This window comes from Euprymna scolopes, chromosome 10 (genome assembly GCF_053919585.1).
Source record: "Euprymna scolopes isolate OS-2025 chromosome 10, ASM5391958v1, whole genome shotgun sequence".
Taxonomy (NCBI): Eukaryota; Metazoa; Mollusca; class Cephalopoda; order Sepiida; family Sepiolidae; genus Euprymna; species Euprymna scolopes.
The window spans coordinates 76,420,090-76,435,233 of NC_136491.1; positions in this window are offsets into that span (position 1 = coordinate 76,420,090).

The window sequence follows — 15,144 nt, forward strand, 5'->3', positions numbered from 1 at the left end:
GGAACACCGGTTTGAGTTCTTAGTTGCTTAAAAAATATGGATTAGCATTTTTCTGTCAGGTGAAACGCGACTTTACATTCCAGTTATTCTGTGGGTTACTTGCGCCATTATATGAATTTCTTTTTTTTTTTCACTTTTTTTCCTCCCTATATATTTTATTTCTTTTTGTAGGTGGGTGGGGGGTTGCAAATAGAAGGATTAATTGAACGAAACGAACTAACATTAGATTCCAGTTTTTACAAGAAACTTTAGCAGTCAGCCACCAGTGTTCTTCAAATCTTGCACCGATTAGTCGCTTTAATACTTTATTTACTGCTGACTTCCTATTTTCGGATAGTTACTTATTCATTATTTATTGCATTTCTGAGAGTTTCATTAGCACAATTATTACTACGCTATCAATATTGGAATCAGACGACATCCAAATTAGTTAACAGCGATCAACATTAAAAAAATAAAAAACACGGTCAGTTTTCTGGTTTTATTTATTCATTCTGTTTTCTGTTTTCTTTTTCATTGAAACAAAGAAAAATAAATAAATAAATCTAATAAACATATTTTCGTTATACACGGTAAGTTTTATTTTTTGAATTTTGTTTTTCCATTTAAAAAAAAAAAATTAGATTTAGATAAACATATTTGCATTTTACGCAGTCACTTCTTGGGTTTTTTTCTGTTTTTCCTTTTTTTCCTTTGGTATTCTTTCCCGTTCATTTTGTTTTTTTATTCCTTTCAATTTTACGCGTCATATATTAGCTAAATCAGGGCAGGGGGCATCTATAAATATAAACGCTAAAATGTGTGTGAATGTGTGGTGTGTGTGTGTGAGTGTTTCTTCATCCTAAACTCGGCCTCCTCGTGCTACTACGACAATGACGTCATGTTTGACCCCGAAAACGTTGATGTTAGTTTCAACGACCTGCAAGTGTTTTTAAAGGGTTAATTTTATCTGTTCTCAATTGTGTGTCTCTTTGGCGTAGAGGTAACGCGTGAGGCATTTTTTTTCTGCCTTAGCCTTGATGCTTCGGGTTCGAGCCTGTCTTCCTACCTAAACCTTTTTTCCTCTTTTACACCTTTTTTTTCCATTTTTTGTTTTACATTTGTTCGCGGTTTTGCTATGTTTTGGTTTTTCCAATTTTTTATCACATCATGTTTTTTTATAATATTAAAACAGATCCCCCCTTCCTACATACACACCTCCAAACACTCGGGAAACGCCGGATACCCCCCCCCCCGCTAGTTATAAATAAAATAGGATAAAATGTACAGTCAATAGTTGTATGTATATATTAATAAGATAGCGTGTGTGTTATTTATTTTGTATCGCGTTTACATCTGATTGACTTTCGTTTAATTCCTATTGATTTCCATTTCTTGTAATAAATTTTACCAAGAATTCTTCATAAGCTTTGGTTTCGGTTTCGAATATGGTTGAAGAAACTCAAGTTATATACATATTATTTTTTTCATAAATTTCAGTTTCGATTATAGCTGATGCCACTTAAGTCATCTATTTTTTTATAAATAATCTTACCAAGAATTCTTCATGAGTTTTGGTTTTGGTTTCGATTTAAAGAAATTCAAGTTATATATATTATACATATATCGTTTTCATAAGTTTTGGTTTCGGTTTCGATTCAAGCTGATGCACTGAAGTTATATGGACATTTTTTTTTGAGGAATCGCAACTTTATGATATATAAAAATCGATAGAACATTAACTCTATAATAATATATATAAAATCTGCAAGAATTAAAATATCATATTTAAGTGTACTTTATGACCGGGCTATGCTGGGCGTCCCTGCTAGCTTAGATAAATACTTTTGCAGTTTTAACAAAATAGCTACAATACTATCAGAGCATCTCCATTTATGCTGAACATCTACAAAATGCCAACATCAATAAGTTACATATGAATAAGTCCTCTGTGGAATTTCCACAGGTTCCACTAGTAAGGGATTATTTCCCCATTTTCAAATTGAGCCTAATGTGTCTGATTGAGATGCCATTAACAGTCAACAGTTATAAATTGAGTTATCTCTCTTTTGTAGAATGAGGCTTAGAGTGTCAGATTGGGATAACATTAAGAGAAAAACCCTGGAAACTGAAAGTGCAAAAATGGAAACAAACAAGCACTTATTTTATTTTTTAAAACTTCTTGAACGTGCACATATATACTGAATTGCTGGAGAGGATGATAACTAGAGCTGTGACAACGGCATATTCTTTACTCTTAATATCTTATGTTTTTATATAGACGGATGTGGTTCTCAGTTAATTAAGTATGTTTAACTGTGTCGGATATATACCTGAGAGTCAAAAGAACGAAAAGAATATTCTGTTGTTACAGCCTTAACAGAGGTGCATTGGAAGGTGGGAACAAGATGGCTGCAGCTAATTTGAGATAGTAATACAGCTACTGTAGAAAAAAAAAACTGAAAGTGAGCTGGAACTATACACAAATCAAGTTAAAAGAAAAATAAGTCAGAATTATAGTGCCAGTAAGAAAATGGAAGATGCCGCAGATTTAACCGACATAAGTCCAGTTCAAAGAGACATAAGTATATAGAAGCTAGAAGTAACGTTAAGAAAGAAATAGCGACAGCTAAGAGAGAATTTACTGTAACCACTAAAAAATGCATCGAAGCACACAAATTAGGAAATCGTGACTTCTGGAAAATCTACAACAGTGTAGTAAATAATGGGCAATCAACAATTCCCCCACTAACCAACAATCATGAGGTTGTTTGCTCAGCAACCGACAAGGCTAATATGCTGGACCCTTCCAACCACCCCCTGCCTGACTTTCCTTTGCGGACAGACGCCATGCTAGACGGTCTAAAAATCACCCCTGCTCAGGTACATGCTATCATAAAAAACCTTGACACTTCAAAAGCATGTTGACCTGATCTCATCCCAGCTGTGCTATTAAAAAAGTGCTCAGCTGAAGTAGCTCCAGTTCTCTCCAAACTCTACAACAAATGCCTTAATGAATCATGCTTTCCGGGCTGTTGGAAAACTGTTTCTGTGGTACCAGTATTCAAGAATTCTGGCGAAAGAACTGACCCAGCAAATTATCACCCCATAAGCCTCCTCCCACTTTTCGCCAAAATAGTTGAGACAATAATTAACCATGCTCTAGCCCGTCACCTTACAGATGCTAAACTTCTGACTGACAAACAATATGGATTTAGACAAGCTCCTTCCACAGCTGACATCCTCACTGTAATCTCTGAACGTATATACCATTCACTGGACAAAGCGGGGGAGGGCAGAGCGGTAGCTCTAGATATCTCTAAGGCTTTTGAAAGGGTATGGCACAAGGATCTCCTCAGGAAAATTAAATCATACGGTATCACTGGTAGAATATTTAACATAATTAAATCCTTCTTAGATAAGAGAAAAATCCAGATTGTCCTCGACGGTCGTACATCTAAACAGTGTGATATAAATGCGGGAGTGCCTCAGGGGTCTATCCTTGGACCTCTATTGTTCCTAATATTTATTAATGACCTCCCCGACAAAACTGCCTCTGAGATGGGTATATATGCTGATGATACTACACTCTATAACAGGCATGACAGGAAAACAAATAAACACATATCTAAAGAAATGGCAAAAACACTAGAGGATGACCTCCAATCTGTAGTGGAATGGGGACATAAATGGATGGTCACATTCAATGCTGCCAAGACTAAACTGGTTTCCTTCAATAATTATAAGAAACCTTCTCTGCCACCAATAGCAATGGCCAGTGACTCCCTGTCTGAGAGTACATCATTCAAACTGCTTGACCTAACGTTCACAGGAAACATGAGTTGGAACAATTATATTGAAAATATTGCCAGGGCCGCTGCGAAAAAGGTAGGCTCTCTGTACCGTGCTAGAAAACTACTGACGCCTGAAAGTACCTCTATAAGGCCACCATTCGCCCATTTATGGAGTATTGCTGTCACATTTGGGCTGGTGCATCTGCTACTAGTCTCTCGCTCCTAGACAAGGTTCAAAAGAGAGTCACCAATCTGATAGTACCTGAACTGGCATCTAAGCTTCAGCCTCTGTCCCATCGACGAAACGTTGTATCCCTCTGCCTGTTCTACAAGTATTTTAATGGTGAATGCTCTGATGAACTGCAGACACTTGTGCCGCCACGATGTAGACACCCTTGACAAACCCGACAGGCAGCTAAATCCCACCCCCACACAGTAGAGATCCCTAGATGTAAAAGATCTTTCTACTCCAGTAGTTTCTTCTCCAGAACCGCTAGACTCTGGAATTCCATTCCAGGTCCCTGCTTCCCCAAATTGGATGTGTTCAAGTCCAATGTAAACAAATTCCTAATGAACCGCCCCCTTAAGTAAACACTTCATCAAATCTCCACACTAACGTAATGTACTTGCAATAACCCTTATCCCTGAGTGGCTTCCGGGCCTTGATAAGTGGTGACCACTGTGTAAAAAAAAAAAAAACTGTACTGACATGCAGAAGTTCAAGTGTAACGTGAACCGACATCTTGCTGCCCAAATCCCAACATAGTGTCCCAGTAGTTGCTGCCCCTGATAGTAGCCCCCCTACACCAAAGTGGCAATGTGCCTTGTTTGGGGTGAAAATGTAATAAAAAAAGAAAGAAAAAAAAAGAAAAGATGATGATATTTCGGTGTTGTATTGAGTTCTAAATGTCTGCAATCAGGCTGAGTGTTTATGATGACTGTAGATAATTAATAGAGCTAGGACAACAGCCTATTCTTTTTATTGTTTTGACTCTCGACTGTGTATCCGTTGATATCTTATATGCTTTTATATAGAATGATATGGGTCTTTATGGTTGATTAACTGTGTCTAACTGTGTCGGATATATATTAGAGAGTCAAAACCATGAAAAGAATATACTGTGGCATAGCCGTACTAATTAAAGTTAATTTAGCAAATAACAAGTAAGAAAACGTGAGAATCGAAATTATGTCAGTGAAACTCAGTATAAAGGTCATATACTTATCTTCCTGTAGTTTTGGTGTTGTGTTGTTATGTGTCTGCAATCAAGTGGGTTAGAGTTCATGATATGGCTAATTGGATATATGAACAAAACTAATTTAGCAAATAACAAAACAGATGAAAATAAAAAAAATCGAAATTATGCCTGTAAATGTCAGGATAAAAGGAATATTATATTTATTTCTTTGTAGTATAGGATGCTGTTGTTTCAGTGTCCTGTTAAGTTGTAACTGTCTGCAATCAGGCGGGTTTAGGTTCATGATGATTGTGGCTAATTGTATATATGAATAAAGTTAATTTAGCAAATAAAACAAATGAAAATAAGAAAAAAACCCCGAAAAATCGAAATTATTTCAGTGAAAAGCAGGATAAAAGCGATACTATACTAATTTTGCTGTGGTAGATGATGTTTCAGGAACAGGCACGATCGGGCTGTGCTGCAGCATCTTTGCTATTGATAGGAAATTATAGTGGTACACAAAGGTGGTAATTCAATATGTGGGTATGGTACGTGCAGTAGCAGAAATTTTTCCAGGTTTGTGAGAGGAACTTGCTTTCAGGCAGTGTGAATGTGAACACATAACAGTCCGAGAGACTTTATTGGTGATATGTGTACTAGTTTTGGAGAGACAAAGTTCGATTTGCAATGAAAGCCGTTCACACACTGCATTGTATTTCCTACCTAAAAGTGGTGGAGAGCAAATTACAGTGGCACACAAAAGCAGTAATCAAGTGATGAAATTTACTAAACAGAAATAGCTAATGCAAACGAATTGACGGAACGAAAGATCTCGTTGACGAGCTGCATACCTGTTTTTCAGAGTCAGTGTTCTATTCGTAACAAAAGCCTTTCAGACACTGAATTCTGCTTCCTACCTAAAATCAGCAAAGAGGAAATAAGTGGTAATCCAGTGATGAAATTCTTCTCTCAGTCTGGATTGTTTTGCATGTCATTGTCAAGTCATCGTATCCATACGAAGGCTATGGATCACCCAAACACACTGGACCACAGTACTTCCTTTCAGCAATGACCTATAAGTGAACAACAACACTTCGAGCAGACAACAATGATCTTTCGATCACACAAGGTGATCGAAAGGATGTTCACAAAACAATGACGTTTTGATTTTTGTCTAGACTTGATCTTGAATATTTCTCATATGTTATATCTTCCCTCTTTGGTTTTCATACACAAATGAATTTTACAATGTATAAGCATTTTTTTTTAATTGGAGTCACCACTTATGAAAGCTCTGAGGCCATTCGAGGATAAGGGTTATTGAGTGTACAGTAATCAATGGTACAATAACGCAGTAGTCGTTATTAATGGAAATTTGGTAGATTGGATTACTTAAGGGGGCAATTCATCAAGAATGTGTTTATGTTGGACTTGAAAACAAATAAGTTGTAGTCAGTTGGGTAGCAGGCAAATGGAATAGAGTTCCACAGGCATGCAGTTTTAAGAAAGAAGCATTGTTCGTGGAATCTGTTTTGATTTAGGCACAGTTAAAGAGTGGAGAAAGTTATTGATAGTGGTTTCAGCTAGATGGGAGTTTTTCGAAGATTTGTAAAGGAGAACCAGATTGGAGCTCAGACGTGGAAATAACGATAAAACAAAGACAGGCTCGCAATGTCTCTTCTGTGGGAGAAAGGTTGCAGGGAAGAGAAAAGGGCATGCTCCACTAAGTTACGAAGTCTATTCTGTACTCTGTCAAGGCAGGATAATCTGCTCAGATGTGGCAGCAATATTCCATCCCTGGATGCACTTGGCTTTTATATACATAGAGAACTGCATCAGCAGTGAGATATTTACTGGAGCGGTAGAAAGATCTCACCATTCTTCCAGCGACCTTGACAACAGATTTAATGTACGAGTTCCATTTTGGATCAGGAGTAAAGGTCAAGCCCAGAAATTTGTCAAACTATGAAGCTTCTCCAAGACGAGAGCCCTTCATTGCAATTGATGTCAGATGGGGATCATGACGTTGATGATGTAAACAGCTAGGTTTTAGATGCATTAAAAGTAACCAGCCACCTCTTCCCCCATTATACCACACACTCAAGATCCGAGGAGAAAGAATGAGAGAGAACTTGGTCATTTACAACCTTTGATGTGTTGCTAGAGATGGTAGTATCATAAGCATAGATGTCAGCGAATGATTTAAGTATGTGTTTTGGGAGATCATTGATGTAGATGAGGAAGAGAGTTGGATGTTGAGGGACTCCAGCATTAATACTGTAAGCTTCTGATTTCTGCCCATCAACCACTATTCTTATGAGCTTATCAGAGAGAAATGATTTAATAATTGAGAAGACATTTCCAGCTATACTTTAGCTGGAAATCTTGTGAAGTATGAAGCTTTTATGCCATACCCTATCAAAGGCCTTTGATTTGTCAAGAGCAATTGCCCTAAAGAGGAAGCCTTGTCGAGAGATTCACTAATCCTATGAGATAAAATCGTTAGCACATCTGCTGTAGATTTAGCAGAACGGAAACCATATTGCATGTCACTAAGGAGGTTATTTCTGCTGAAGTGGTTGACTACTTCCTTATTTAATATAGACTCTAGTAACTTACTCATGACGCACAGAAAACTTATTGGTGTGTACTGAGAGGGACATGATCTATCACCTGAATTCTTAAATATAGGACATATTGATGAGGTTTTCCAAGGTGTTGGGAAGCAATTCTCCTTAAAACAACGCTTAAACAGTTTTGTGAGTAATGGAGTAATTTGATACTGGGGATATTCATAATCATAACCTATTTCCAAAAGAGGGGAGATATAACATATGAGAAATATTTGGAATCAAGTTTCCCCTTGCTGTTATTTCAGACCATTTGAAACCATAGCAGCAAGTCTTAGTCTCCTCTCCATCAAGGCAAGAAGTTTTTGGGAAATATATATATATATATATATATATATATATATATATATATATATATATATAACCACTTAATTTACTCACATAAAATTAATATACGAAAGTATAGATTTATGCGTAAATGCCGAATATTCAGTGTAGCTTAATCGCCATATATATTTTATAAATTACTATATATATATATATATATTAATTTCAAGATTGTTAGTGATTTTTCAAGCATGAAGACGATGTTAATGTTTTGTATTTAATATTTATTTTTCATATTTCAAGCGGTCCTCTGCTCTTATTCACACAAAAAAAAACTATCAGAATGAAAATTAATGACGTTCAAAAAAATTTAAAAAAGGACCAAGAGTGGAGCATCGCTTTAAATATAAAAAATGAAATATTAAATACAAAAAATAACATTGTTTTCATGCTTTAAAATCTCCTCACAACCTTGAAATCACTATTCTAGAAGCATACGTGGACTTTTAATATTATATATATATATATATATATATATATATATATATATATATATATATATATATATGTATGTATATAATATAAATATTTGTGGGGTAGATAGAGCTCCCGTAAGCTGTGGTGAAGGCAACCACTCTAGGGGAAGCAAATCTCTGATTAAATAAAACATAAAGCGGGAGACCAGTACCGACATAAAGCTGGTCTGCAGTTTTACTTTTTGCTGGCTATCTTGCTCTTGCTTTTTGCTGGATCTCAACATTTTGAACCGAGTGAGAGACTTAGCTGTCGTACAAAGATAAAAGTCTGTAACATCATCTTTGTATAGATATTCCCTCAGACATTTGTCTATAAACATATTTTTTATAGACAAATGTCTGAGGGAATATCTATCTCTGGCGATGGAAAAGTTGTGACGCGTGTAGGCCTGAAATGCTGGAAGCATGTAATAATTGATCTGCCATCATTATATGCATGTATGTATGTATGTATGTATGTATGTATGTATGGTTATATATGTACAAGTGTATGTATATGTATGTATATCTATGTGTATATGTATCTATATATGTATGTGTGTATATATGTTTATGTGTGTATGTATGTAAATATGTATATATATATATATGTTTGTGTGTATATGTATATGCATATTTATATATGTATATGCATGTGTATACATACATATATATATGTGTATATGTGTATGAATACATGTATATGCATGTGTATGTATATGTAGGTATATGTATGTGTGTGTATGTATGTATATACGTATATATGTGTACATGTATGTAAGGAGGAAAAAAAAAGAACGTGCTTTCCCTGACCCCCTCCCAAAAACGTTACGTCTTTGACGTTGCACCCATCGCCAAACCGGAAGTGATGTAGGTTTTAATTAAGGCTAGATAATCAAAAAGAGACAATGACTTTTGAAAATATCTGTGAAAAAAAGCGAAAATGTCCGGTTGAGGGTGAAGGAATTAATGTTTTTAGACAATTTTTTGATATTTGTTGTCCAAAGGATCGAGCCTCAAAACGATACCTATCTCGTGAAAATCCGTCGCCTTTGTTGAAAGTTTTAGGAATACATACATACATGCATACATACATGCATACATACATACAAACATACATACATTTAAACAGGCATGTGAGATTTATATATATATACGAGCAAACAGTTAATAAAACATGTTAAAAACACTTTGAAAAGAGTTAAAAACATATTTAATCTGAAAAGGAACATATATATATATATATATATATATATATATATATATATATATATATATATATATATATATAATTATAACTAAATAATAAGTGAATTGCAGAAAAATTACAAAAAATGGTTTTTAAAATAAAATTGATTAATTTTCCTTGGAAAATTGAATTTAACAAAATCGATTGGTCGTTTATGAACTGAATAGGCCTATATAATTTATTATATGTTATTATATGCCAGGTTAAAATATTGCAGGGGAAATAACCAAGGAAACCTTTAACAAAAAGTTGTCTCCCTTGGCACATTTTCTAACTATTTATACGATATATTTATCATTATGCGAGGTCTTTATTTATTTGACTCTCCACGCAAGCTAAGTTATACACAAGGTCTTGTTTTATATGCAGCTGCACCAAAAAGGGATAAAAATAAAGATTGCTCTTGCTAAAAAGGAATTCTGCTCTTTTGACTGAGGAGAAAACAGATAATACACTTTGATTCTAGTTTGATTTTTTTAATGTGGGGGAAATCAATCTCGCTTCCTTAATAACAGTCTTGATTGGGACAAAGGTCAAAATTGAAGAAAGATTACTTCTCCTCTGACTGAAAACAGAACAGAGACTGCACCTTGATCCGACTCAGAAGCCCAAATTGGAGACAGTTCCTCACTCTTAACAAAAGAACACATAATTTTCCGTATTGATACTTCCCTTATAGCATTTTCAAAGTTTCTTTCTGAGAATTTCCCATCTGTGGAACGCATTGCCATTGGATTGCATTAAAAAAGATGAATATGCTTTTGCATGCCTGTAAACAAGTTTAAATTATTTTTTCGTTTCAATATTCAACTCGGACGAAAAAGTGAATTTATTTGCAATAAAAATGATGAAAATCTGATTTAAAACATAAAAATGTAAAAAGAAAAACATACACAATTAAATCTACTTATTTAAGAGTAACTTATCTTGCATTTTGTAGCAGCAATGTGTTGTAAACTACTTATATTTTTAAGAAAAACACTTTAAAATAAGTAAAAACAAAGACTTATCTATGTAAGTGGAAAAGTAATTTATTTTGCATTTGACACTTAAAACGCTAATAATGTTTTCACCTGAAATGCATATTTTTAAAAGATCAATCCACAAAAGCCGGCCTTCAAAGCATTAATAAAACAAGTTTCTCGCTCCCCCATTTCCTCAAATCAAGTGATAAACAAACATCGTGACAAGCAGACAGACATGTTTAGTATTAGCATAAATATTTTTTTCACTCTTTATTGGTTTATACGTGTCTCTTCCCTCTCTCTCTTCGTATGTATTTCCTCCTTTTGCCATTATGCCACCTTCTCATTTTATCTATGTTTCAAAACAAAAACTTTTAAATAACTGTCTTCAAATACAAAAATATTAAATCCTCTAAAAAGTGTTTAGAATGAAAAAAAGAACGCATTTTATATAAATTTCACTAACAAATATTCAGTGTATAACAAGAAAAGTGAATATACAATTTTAAAACATTAAGAAAAAGAGACATTTAGGAGATGGCCAATTATGTTCTTGCAAACTGAAAACGCCTACGAGATTAGCTAGACAGAAGTAGTAGAAAAACATTTTGTTTCCTGGCGCTTTCGCGCGTGAACCACATGCAAACACACACACACACACACACACACACACACATACATATATATATATATATATATATATATATATATATATATATATATAAGGACAGCAACAAAAACCTCACTTGCTTTGATCAAAATAGAGAATCCTTTAAATGTTGCTATTATTTTATATGGGCTGCTTACAGATTTGTAATTCAAGAATTCAAACCAAAAAAACTTATTTTAGAATCTTTTATCAGTTTGATATGAAAGAAAGAAAATCAATTTTTGATGGGGTAATTTTAAAGGCCGGCGCGACAAATAAATACAATATAGGTTTTTGTAAATTTTTCTTTGGATATTTTTTTCTTAATTTTTGTGGAATAAATTGGCGGGGGAAGTACATCCTCACATCTGCATGCAAAGCTCGGTCGGTCTGTTTATTTACATGTCTGTTTGAATAAAATTTTATCCCTGCAGATTGAATAGACGCATATCTCGTTATCCTCGCAACTTTATGAGAGGTATTATCCGTTTATTGACCACGCTTCAGTTGGAAAAAAAAAAAAAAATACAAAAAATACAAAAAAAAAAAAAACCCAAACAATAGAAACAAAAACAAACAAAAAACTTTTAATCGTTGAATGCGTCACACTGAATCGACGTATGTAGGTGCGTCCAAGCATCAGTATAAATAGTTCGTCACCAGTTAACAGTTTTATTTATTTATTTATTATTTTTTTTATTACATTTTCACCCCAAACAAGGCACATTGCCACTTTGGTGTAGGGGGCTACTATCAGGGGCAGCAACTACTGGGGCATTATGTTGGGATTTGGGCAGCAAGATGTCGGTTCACGTTACACTTGAACTTCTGCATGTCAGTACAGTTAGGGAAGCAGGAACCTGGAATGGAATTCCAGAGTCTAGCGGTTCTGGGGAAGAAATTACTGGAGTAGAAAGATCTTTTACATCTAGGGATCTTTACTGTATGGGGGTGGGATTTAGCTGCCTGTCGGGTTTGTCAAGGGTGTCTACGTCGTGGCGGCACAAGTGTCTGCAGTTCGTCAGAGCATTCACCATTAAAATACTTGTAGAACAGGCAGAGGGATACAACGTTTCGTCGATGGGACAGAGGCTGAAGCTTAGATGCCAGTTCAGGTACTATCAGATTGGTGACTCTCTTTTGAACCTTGTCTAGGAGTGAGAGACTAGTAGCAGATGCACCAGCCCAAATGTGACAGCAATACTCCATACATGGGCGAATGGTGGCCTTATAGAGGTACAGGATACTTTCAGGCGTCAGTAGTTTTCTAGCACGGTACAGAGAGCCTACCGTCTTCGCAGCGGCCCTGGCAATATTTTCAATATAATTGTTCCAACTCATGTTTCCTGTGAACGTTAGGCCAAGCAGTTTGAAAGATGTACTCTCAGACAGCGAGTCACTGGCCATTGCTATTGGTGGCAGAGAAGGTTTCTTATAATTATTGAAGGAAACCAGTTTAGTCTTGGCAGCATTGAATTTGACCATCCATTTATGTCCCCATTCCACTACAGATTGGAGGTCATCCTCTAGTGTTTTTGCCATTTCTTTAGATATGTGTTTATTTGTTTTCCTGTCATGCCTGTTATAGAGTGTAGTATCATCAGCATATATACCCATCTCAGAGGCAGTTTTGTCGGGGAGGTCATTAATAAATAATAGGAACAATAGAGGTCCAAGGATAGACCCCTGAGGCACTCCCGCATTTATATCACACTGTTTAGATGTACGACCGTCGAGGACAATCTGGATTTTTCTCTTATCTAAGAAGGATTTAATTATGTTAAATATTCTACCAGTGATACCGTATGCTTTAATTTTCCTGAGGAGATCCTTGTGCCATACCCTTTCAAAAGCCTTAGAGATATCTAGAGCTACCGCTTTGCCCTCCCCCGCTTTGTCCAGTGAATGGTATATACGTTCAGAGATTACAGTGAGGATGTCAGCTGTGGAAGGGGCTTGTCTAAATCCATATTGTTTGTCAGTCAGAAGTTTAGCATCTGTAAGGTGCCGGACTAGAGCATGATTAATTATTGTCTCAAATATTTTGGCGAAAAGTGGGAGGAGGCTAATGGGGGGTTAATTTGATGGGTCAATTCTTTCGCCAGAATTCTTGAATACTGGTACCACAGAAGCAGTTTTCCAACAGCCCGGAAAGCATGATTCATTAAGGCATTTGTTGTAGAGTTTGGAGAGAACTGGAGCTACTTCGGCTGAGCACTTTTTAGTAGCACAGCTGGGATGAGATCAGGTCAACATGCTTTTGAAGTGTCAAGGTTTTTTATGATAGCGTGTACCTGAGTAGGGGTGATTTTTACATAGTCTAGTGTGGCGTCTGTCCACAAAGGAAAGTCAGGCAGGGGGTGGTTGGAAGGGTCCAGTGTGGAGTTCAAGGCAAACCGGCTGGCAAGCATATTAGCCTTGTCGGTTGCTGAGCAAACAACCTCGTGATTGTTGGTTAGCGGGGGAATTGTTGATTGCCCATTATTTACTACACTGTTGTAGATTTTTCAGAAGTCACGATTTCCTAATTTGTGTGCTTCGATGCATTTTTTAGTGGTTTCAGTAAATTCTCTCTTAGCTGTCGCTATTTCTTTCTTAACGTTACTTCTAGCTTCTATATACTTCTGTTTGTTTGAACTGGACTTATGTCGGTTAAATCTGCGGTATGCATGATGCCTTTGAGCAATGGTAGTTGCGCAAGTTGAAGTAAACCATTGGGGAGAGTGGGTCTTGCTATAGAATTTCCGCATGGGAACATGTGCTTCCATTGCTGTTTTGAACCATTCAGTGATCTCATTTGCGCACTGTTCAGCAGGAAGAGAAAAAATATTTCCCCATGGGGCATCTCTGATAAGATCTCTGATGACTTCCCAGTCAGCCTTTTTATAATATCTCGTTGTTTGGAGCACTGGCTCTTCAGTTTTGGGTCTAGAATTTTGGGCGATTTCTACCATTATCACCGCATGGTCAGCGTTCCCGAGTGGGCTGTCAGAATTTGTTGTACAATCCTCGGGAACTGTAGTCAGAAACAGATCTAGAAGTGATGCGTGTTGTTCTTGCTGGTCAGGGAAACGGGTTGGAAACGTAACCATTTATGATAGGGAGTGAGATATAGCAAAACTATGTGTTGTGCTGCCCGCTGCATCTGTGTGAGTAGAGAATCCAAGTCAGTTTTTGTGGTGAACATTGAAGTCACCAAATACATGTACTTGTGCGCTAGTGTCGAGGGAGAGTGCTGTGTCTATGCTGTCAGAGACTTTGTTTATTATGGTGCAGTCATAGGTCCAGGGAGAGCGGTAGAGAAAATAAAAGTAGCTAATATTGTGTTGTATGTTTAGTCTAAAGCACATAAAGGCTTGATCCTCCGTTTCTAGGTTTGTTTCTCTAGTCAGGGGGAGGGTGTTACGAATGTAAACTCCAAGTCCGTGCATATGTCTGTCAGAGTCCTTACGGAAGAGTGGGAGATAGCCAGGCATGTTAAAGTAGTTAGAGGGGATGGAGGAGTGTAGGTTAGTCTCGCTTAGTGCTAAGATATCCGGGGTATGTGTTAGGAGAAATGCTTCAACATCAGCTAAATTAGTTCTAAGCCCACGGATGTTAGTGAATGCAAGCCTCAAGGGAGGAGGCAAGTTAGATTTGTTTGTCCCTAGGCCTGGTTTAAGCTTTTTTTTATTGTACTGTCATCATGTTTTTAAAGAGTTTCAGTTAGGTGAGGGGGAGCTGAACAAGACGTGATGCAGGGTATCAGACATTCAACACAAGTAGACCATTAGCTGACCTTTCTTCAACTAGGACTGTGGCCTCAGGAAAGCCCATCGGGGATGGGTGCAGGGTCCCTTTCCATGCGCATCATGGTACTACAAACATCCCGATATTATACAACTGTTGATGGAGCAACCGCTCCAACCACTACCA